Raw genomic sequence first — 7,051 nt, 5'->3', positions numbered from 1 at the left:
GTAGGATTCCATAAAGTTAGCAACTTTGTTGATCCTTGAGGTCCTTTGAGTGTTTTATGTGTTGGATTTGAAGTTTGCTAGTATATTGAACCCATGCATGAGACTCTTGGTGTTGTTTCTCCATTTTGACCTAGTATGATCTTTAGACTTACAATGGACATGCATGGCTAAAAAGCATCAATCTTTTGGTTGTTTTGATCGTTAGGAAGCCTTCTGGAAGGAATGAGTGGATGGCTTAATGGATGGAGAGCTGAATCCATTAAGTTGTGGAAAGTCCAGTTTCACAACGTGACAGACATGACCAAGGGATGAGTTAGATCGTGAACGAGTTTGTAATTTGGCTAAGTTCGTTTTCCCACGACGTGACCAAGGGCTGGTCACGACATGAGGATCGGCTAATAGTGATGTTGACCGTTGACTTTTACTTTGAATATTGACTTGTTGAACTGGGTTCACTTTTGGTCAAATTGTTGGTTCTTAAATATAGACTAAAGTGGGACCTTGTTTGACTCGATAGGTGGGCTGTTACACCTGTTTCATGGCATTAAGTTGTGGGCTATCGGACTGCATGAGGAAGGTGAGTCTTCTCACTATACTATGTAGGATGCTAGTTATCTTTGTGAATCTTGCATTTGTATGCTGGTCTAGGGCCATTTGTATGCTGGGCTAGGCCCGTTTGTATGTTGGGCAGGGCTCGTGATGTTGGCGGGGCCCGTTATGATGGGCGGGGCCCAGTATGTGGGTGTGGCCCAATGTTATGTATGTTATGCAATATTTTAGTGAACTTTGTGCTTATGTTTTTGTGGTTTAAACATTTTCATGTACTTCCAGTTCCAAAGGGCAGGGTCAAACTTGACTACACAACATCCTATGATAATTTTCCGCACTGATGATTGTTATTTTACTATGATGATTGTGATACATTTACTATGAATGATTTTGAAACAAACATTATGTGAGTTTGATGATTTGAAAATGATAAATTTTTATTAGTATTTTTGGGATGTTACATTCTGTTTATAGTTTTATAATTTTGTTAGTAGTATAATAGACTTGTATAGAAGTTGGAGTCGATAGAAGCTGCAAGTCATGCTAAATGATGGATAGTCAGCTCAACATGGATTGATTACTTGATTTTCCTAACGCATAAGTTCACAGAGCACCTTCCCTAACACTATCACCCAAATGCTCCCCTACCCATGAGCCTCGATAAAAGAAGGCACAAATAGATGTTCGATCTCTCCCACCATCATCACCACCACCACCACCGATGGTCTTTGAACCATCAATTGTTAGGGACCGAATTATTACCGGCTTGCAAAACAAGTTTCGTCAACTCCAAAATGGGCTCAGTGAATGTTGCAAGTGTATATGCTCATAGGATAAGCATTTAGCAAAGCATGACGCTACTTTATCCATGCTTCTAAAACTTATCAATAAGACTCCCAACGAAATTGTTGGTACGTCGAAGGGGGTGGAGGTATATTGTTTATTATTTCATTCCCATACAATTTTTATTTATTGAATTTATGGTCCTTATGCTTTTGCATCATTTATAATTAACCACTATTCAACCATACAACCACTTATCATCCAAGATGCTAGTACCACATAGTAAAATGACATGTGAGATCATGATTATGGGTTAGGCACACCCGAATAACCTTTGCATCACGACCATGAGCAACCGTCTCCGCTTATTCAACTAAAACATCCCAAAATACGGTCCAAAAATTTCATTTATTAAACTAGAATTACTAAAAATCATTTATCAAAAACATGAACCATAATATCTCAAGTGTCAAAATAGTGTATTCGTATCAATCACATGTCAAATAAATAAGAGTAAAACATCCCATGCTAAACATAAACGGTGTGTGCCATGCATTTATCCCGAGCTCTTCCCCTTGCTACCGAAAGTACCTGAAACCGAAACTGAAAACTATAAGCACAAAGCTTAGTGAGTCTCCCCAAACTACCACACACCATACACATATAACATAATCACATAACAACATATCTTGGGACCCGCCCTACCATATCGGGCCCCGCCTGGCATCAGCCTTGCTCGGCATCGGGCCCACCCGACATTGGTCCCCGCCCGACATCGGGCAAAGCTCGGCATACGTATGAGCACATCTACTAATACACATAAACATAAGCATAATTACCTAATCATAGACATATAAACATTCCTAGGGCCCCGCCCGACATCAGACTGAGATCTGAAAAGCATACAAACATTCCTCGGAAACCGCCCCGACATCGGACCGTAGTCCAGAAACATACAAATACAAACACATGCAAGAATCACACAGACATCAAGTATACAAACATTTATCGGGTATTGCCCCGACATCGGATCGAAACCCAAAAAACATATAAACCTACATCGAGCCTCGCCCAACATCAAACCTTAGTCCGGAACATAATAACATACATAAACGGGCCGACATTGGTGTCTTCGACCCGTTCCTACAGGAGAAAACTCACCTCAAATGTCGGGTGAAATAGCTGAACGTCTCTGCTCCTACAACCGACTCTACTTACGCCATATACAAAACAACCGCTTAGATACCTTTTCTTACTCAAGACCCCTTCACAGTTCAACTTTGGTCAAAGTCAATGCTCGGTCAAAGTCAAAGTTAACACTACGAGTTGACTCAACTCGTCATGTCATCCTCCTGACTCGCCGAGTTCCCTTGCTACTCGTAGTCGTGATAAAATGAGTCAACTCGTCGAGTCCCTCTGCAGATTTCTTCGAGTTCTACCCTTTACAAAATCGAGATAAATCGACTCAACTCATCAAGTTCCTCTATGGATTCGAAGAGTTCCTCAGTCTGCTTGAGCCATCTCAATAGATTAAGGTCCTATCCTTCAGATCTAAGCTCCATACTTCATCTACATACTGAGAATGTCTTTTTAAGGCTAAAGTTTCAAACTTTACCCGTTAATACCCTTAATTAATGGGTCTAGATCAAACCCTAACTCTTTAGGACCTAGGTCTTGGTCCATACGTCATCAATACTACAAGCTAAAGCATACAAACATAGATCTAGACCCTAAACACTACATGAACACGTAAAGCTTCCACCTTTCCCTCCATGCATGGCCTTTTGGAGCTTAAAATGCCAAAATGACATCCTGTAGCTTGCATGGGGCTTTAATGGCCATAAAGTTTTCACCTTTGTGCCATGAAAGCCCTCCATGATTCCAGATCTGATGGTTTAGTCACTTGGGACGTCCATATCCCAAAGATCAAGCTTCTTGGACCAAAAACCCAATAAAATGATAATAAAGAGATCTAGGAAGTTACTAAGCAAGTTTGAGACTTTCTTACCAGAAAATGATGAGAATGAAATGGAGACTTTGGATCTACTAGCTTCTTCTTGAATCCCCAAGCTTCCCCTTCCTTCACAAGCTTCAACACACACAAAGTTTCACTCAAAAATGGCTCACAAGCTCACAAATGCATTAGGGTTTGGGAATTGGAGGTTGGAAATGAGGATATCATGTGGGGATTAAGATGCTTAAATAGGGTGCAAAACCCCAAAATTAGGTTTTCATTATGGCAGCCCTACTCATTGAGTTGAGGGCTCTCAACTTGTCGAGTAGGTTACTTAAAACCCACATCACTTCTGGTCTCTACTCGATGAGTTTGGGGCTCCCAAATCACCGTGTGCTCTATAAAAACGAATAAATTATAATTTAAATGCGTACCAGAAACCAGGCGTTATAATTCTCCCCCACTTGTCTTAGACTTCGTCCTCGAAGTCAGCTGCGTCGTGAAATAACTCCGGGTAGTGCTCCCTCATCTCCTCCTCGGGCTCCCAAGTCCACTCTGAGCCCTTGCGGTGCTGCCACTGCACCTTCACTAGCTCCACCCTCTTGTTCCTCAGCTCCTTCGTCTTCTTGTCAAGAATAGCTACTAGTCTCTCGATGTAGTTCAGGCTGTCATCAACCTGAATATCCTCTAAAGGCACAATCGTCGAGTCATCCACTAAGCACTTCCGCAGCTAGGAGACATGAAAAGTGCTATGGATTTGGCTGAGCTTAGCTGGAAGATCCAATTGATACGCCACCTTGACCACCCGGGCTATAACCCTGAAAGGACTCATGTACTTGGGGCCCAATTTGCCCGGCTTCCTGAACCTGAAGACACCTTTCCAAGGTGACACCTTCAGGAGAGCCATGTCGCCCACCAGAAACTCCAAGTCTGAACGTCGCTTGTCGGCATAACGTTTCTGCCGACTTTGAGTAGTCTGGAGCCTGCTCTAGACATGTTGGATCCTCTCAGTATTCTTGAGTACTACCTCAGTATTCTCCATGACTCTTTAACCGACCTCGCCCCAACAAATTAGGGTCCTACACTTCCTCTCGTAGAGTATCTCGAAGGGAGGTCGATCTATACTGGCGTGGTAGTTGTTGTTATATGAAAATTCCGCTAATGGAAGATATGTATCCCAACTGCCTTAAAATCCAATACACATGCATGCAACATGTCCTTTAGAGTCTGAATTGTCCTCTCACTCTGTCCGTCAGTCTGAGGGTGGAAAGTGGTACTAAATTGGAGACGAGTACCCATCTCGTCGTGAAACCGCTTCCAAAATCTGGAAGTGAAATGAACATTCTGGTCTGACACCACCGAGACGGCACTCCATGTTGTGCCACTACCTCAAGTACGTAGACCTCGGCCAACTGCTCGGCTGATATACTCTCCTGAATCGGGATAAAATGAGCACTCTTGGTCAACTGATCCACGATGACCCATATCGAATCATTTCCACATGGGAATGTTTAACGACTGCATCTTGCCATACGGTCATTGGTGTTTGGCCTTGACTTTCCTGCATGTCAAGCATCGCTCTACGTACCATGCTACATCCCACTTCATGCAGGGCCACTAATAATTAGGGCGAGTGTCCCGATACATCTTCGTCGCCCCGGGATGGATGTAGAACCTCGACTTGTGGGCTTCATCCATCAGAACCTTTCGTACTCCACCCCAGTACGGGACCTAGGACCTCCCCTGCAGGGTCAACAACGCACAACTTTATTAATCAAATGAGGCCACCCGACTTATGGTTTGCTCACACTTTCGGCGCTCCTCCTTCATACCCTTGGCATGCGCCTCTTGGATATGCTCCAGTAAACAGAGTAATCACTATCATCCTCAGACATATGTCTCGAATGGAGCCGCCACTGCCTAGCGGCTAAGAACATCGGCCACCATATTGGCCTTGCATGGGTGGTAAAGGATCTGGCAGTGTTAATCCTTCACCACATCTAACCACCGACACTGCTTCATGTTCAGATTCGGCTGATCCATGAGGTACCTTAAACTTTTGTGGTCCCTGTAAATGGTACAACGGACCCCATAGAGGTAATGCCGCCAAATCTTGAGGGCGAAAACCACAACCCCCAGCTCCAAATCGTGTGTCGGGTATTTCGCCTCATGAGGCTTCAACTACCTCGAAGCATATGCTATCACGTGACCGTGCTACATCAACACTGCACCCATAACAGTGATCAAAGCGTCATAGTAAACCACGAAGTCATCAACACCCTCCGACAAGGTCAGAATCAGTGCCTCATATAAATGTTGTTTGAGAGTCTCGAAGGTTGCCTGCTGCCCAGGCCCCAAGTGGAATGTCACCGACTTCTTGGTCAATCGGGTCAGTGGGACAATAATCTTGGAGAAATAATGGATGAATCTCCGATAGTAACCCGCTAGACCAAGATAAATCTGAATCTTAGATGGAGACCTTGGAACCTCCTACTACATCACGACCTCTATCTTTGCTAGATCAATCATAATACCCATCTGGTTGACAAGGTGCCCCAGAAATTACACCTCGCACAACCGAAACTCACACTTGGAGAACTTTGAGAAAAGTCTCTCCCTCCTCAGTGTCTCCAGCACCCCCTCAGGTGATCCTTATGCTGCTCCTGAGTCTTGGAATAAACCAAGATGTCATTAATGAAGACTATCACAGACCAGCCCAACATTGGTCTGCACACACGGTTCATGGGGTCCATGAACATGGAAGGAGCATTGGTGAGCCCAAACGGCATCACCACGAAATCATAGTAACCATAGCGAGTTCGAAAGGCTGTCTTCGGCACGTCATCGTCCCTGACCCGCATCTGGTGATAACCCGGTTGTAGATCAATCTTGTAGAACCAAGATGCACCCTGAAGCTGGTCAAATAAATCATCAATCCTTGGGAAGGGGTAACGGTTCTTTGTTGTTACCTTATTCAGCTCTTGGTAATCTATGCACATCCGATGTGACCCATCATTGTTCTTCACAAACAAGAGCGGGGCTCCCTATGGTGAACTACTCGGCCTGAGAAATCCCTTGTTTAAAGGCTCCGACAGCTGAGTAGACAACTCCTACATCTCGGGAGGAGCCAACCGATATGGTGCCTTGGCTATCAGAGCTATACCAGGTGTGGGCAGGGCCCGTATCTCATGGTGTGGGTGGGGCCCGTATCTCATAGCAGCCGAGTGTGGGCGGGGCCCATATCTTGAAGTAGCTGAGTATGGGCGGTGCTCGTATCTCAGAGTTAGCGTAGTATGGGCGGGGCCCATATCTCCATGAGTGTGGGCAAGGCCCGTATCTCCTAGTTACATGTCATATATGTATGGTATGTGGTATTATGGGGGAGCTCACTAAGCTTCATGCTTACAGTTTCAGTTTTGGTTTCAGGTACTTCAGCTAGCAAAGGGAAGGGCTCAAGTTGATGGCATGGCGCACACCACAATTTTTAGTAGCCTGGGAGCTTACTCTGATATTTTATATGAGACGGTTATATGTTGACAAATTTTATGAGATTTTGAGATACATGTTTGATGATTTGATTATGTGGTGATAATATTATGGTTGCTAAATGATTTTAAAAACGCAATTTTTGGCTTGTATTTTTGGGATGTTTCACTTACACTATTATAAGTATGGTAAAGTACTTGTACATTATGGTCTTTGGGTCTTAAGACTGCAACTCATTTTATAAGGAAAATATTGGATTTTTCTTATGCATACATTACA

This window comes from Lactuca serriola, chromosome 9, assembly GCF_051521515.1.
Source record: "Lactuca serriola cultivar US96UC23 chromosome 9, Lser_US96UC23_V15, whole genome shotgun sequence".
NCBI classification, from domain to species: domain Eukaryota; kingdom Viridiplantae; phylum Streptophyta; class Magnoliopsida; order Asterales; family Asteraceae; genus Lactuca; species Lactuca serriola.
This window is presented reverse-complemented; position numbering follows the sequence as displayed.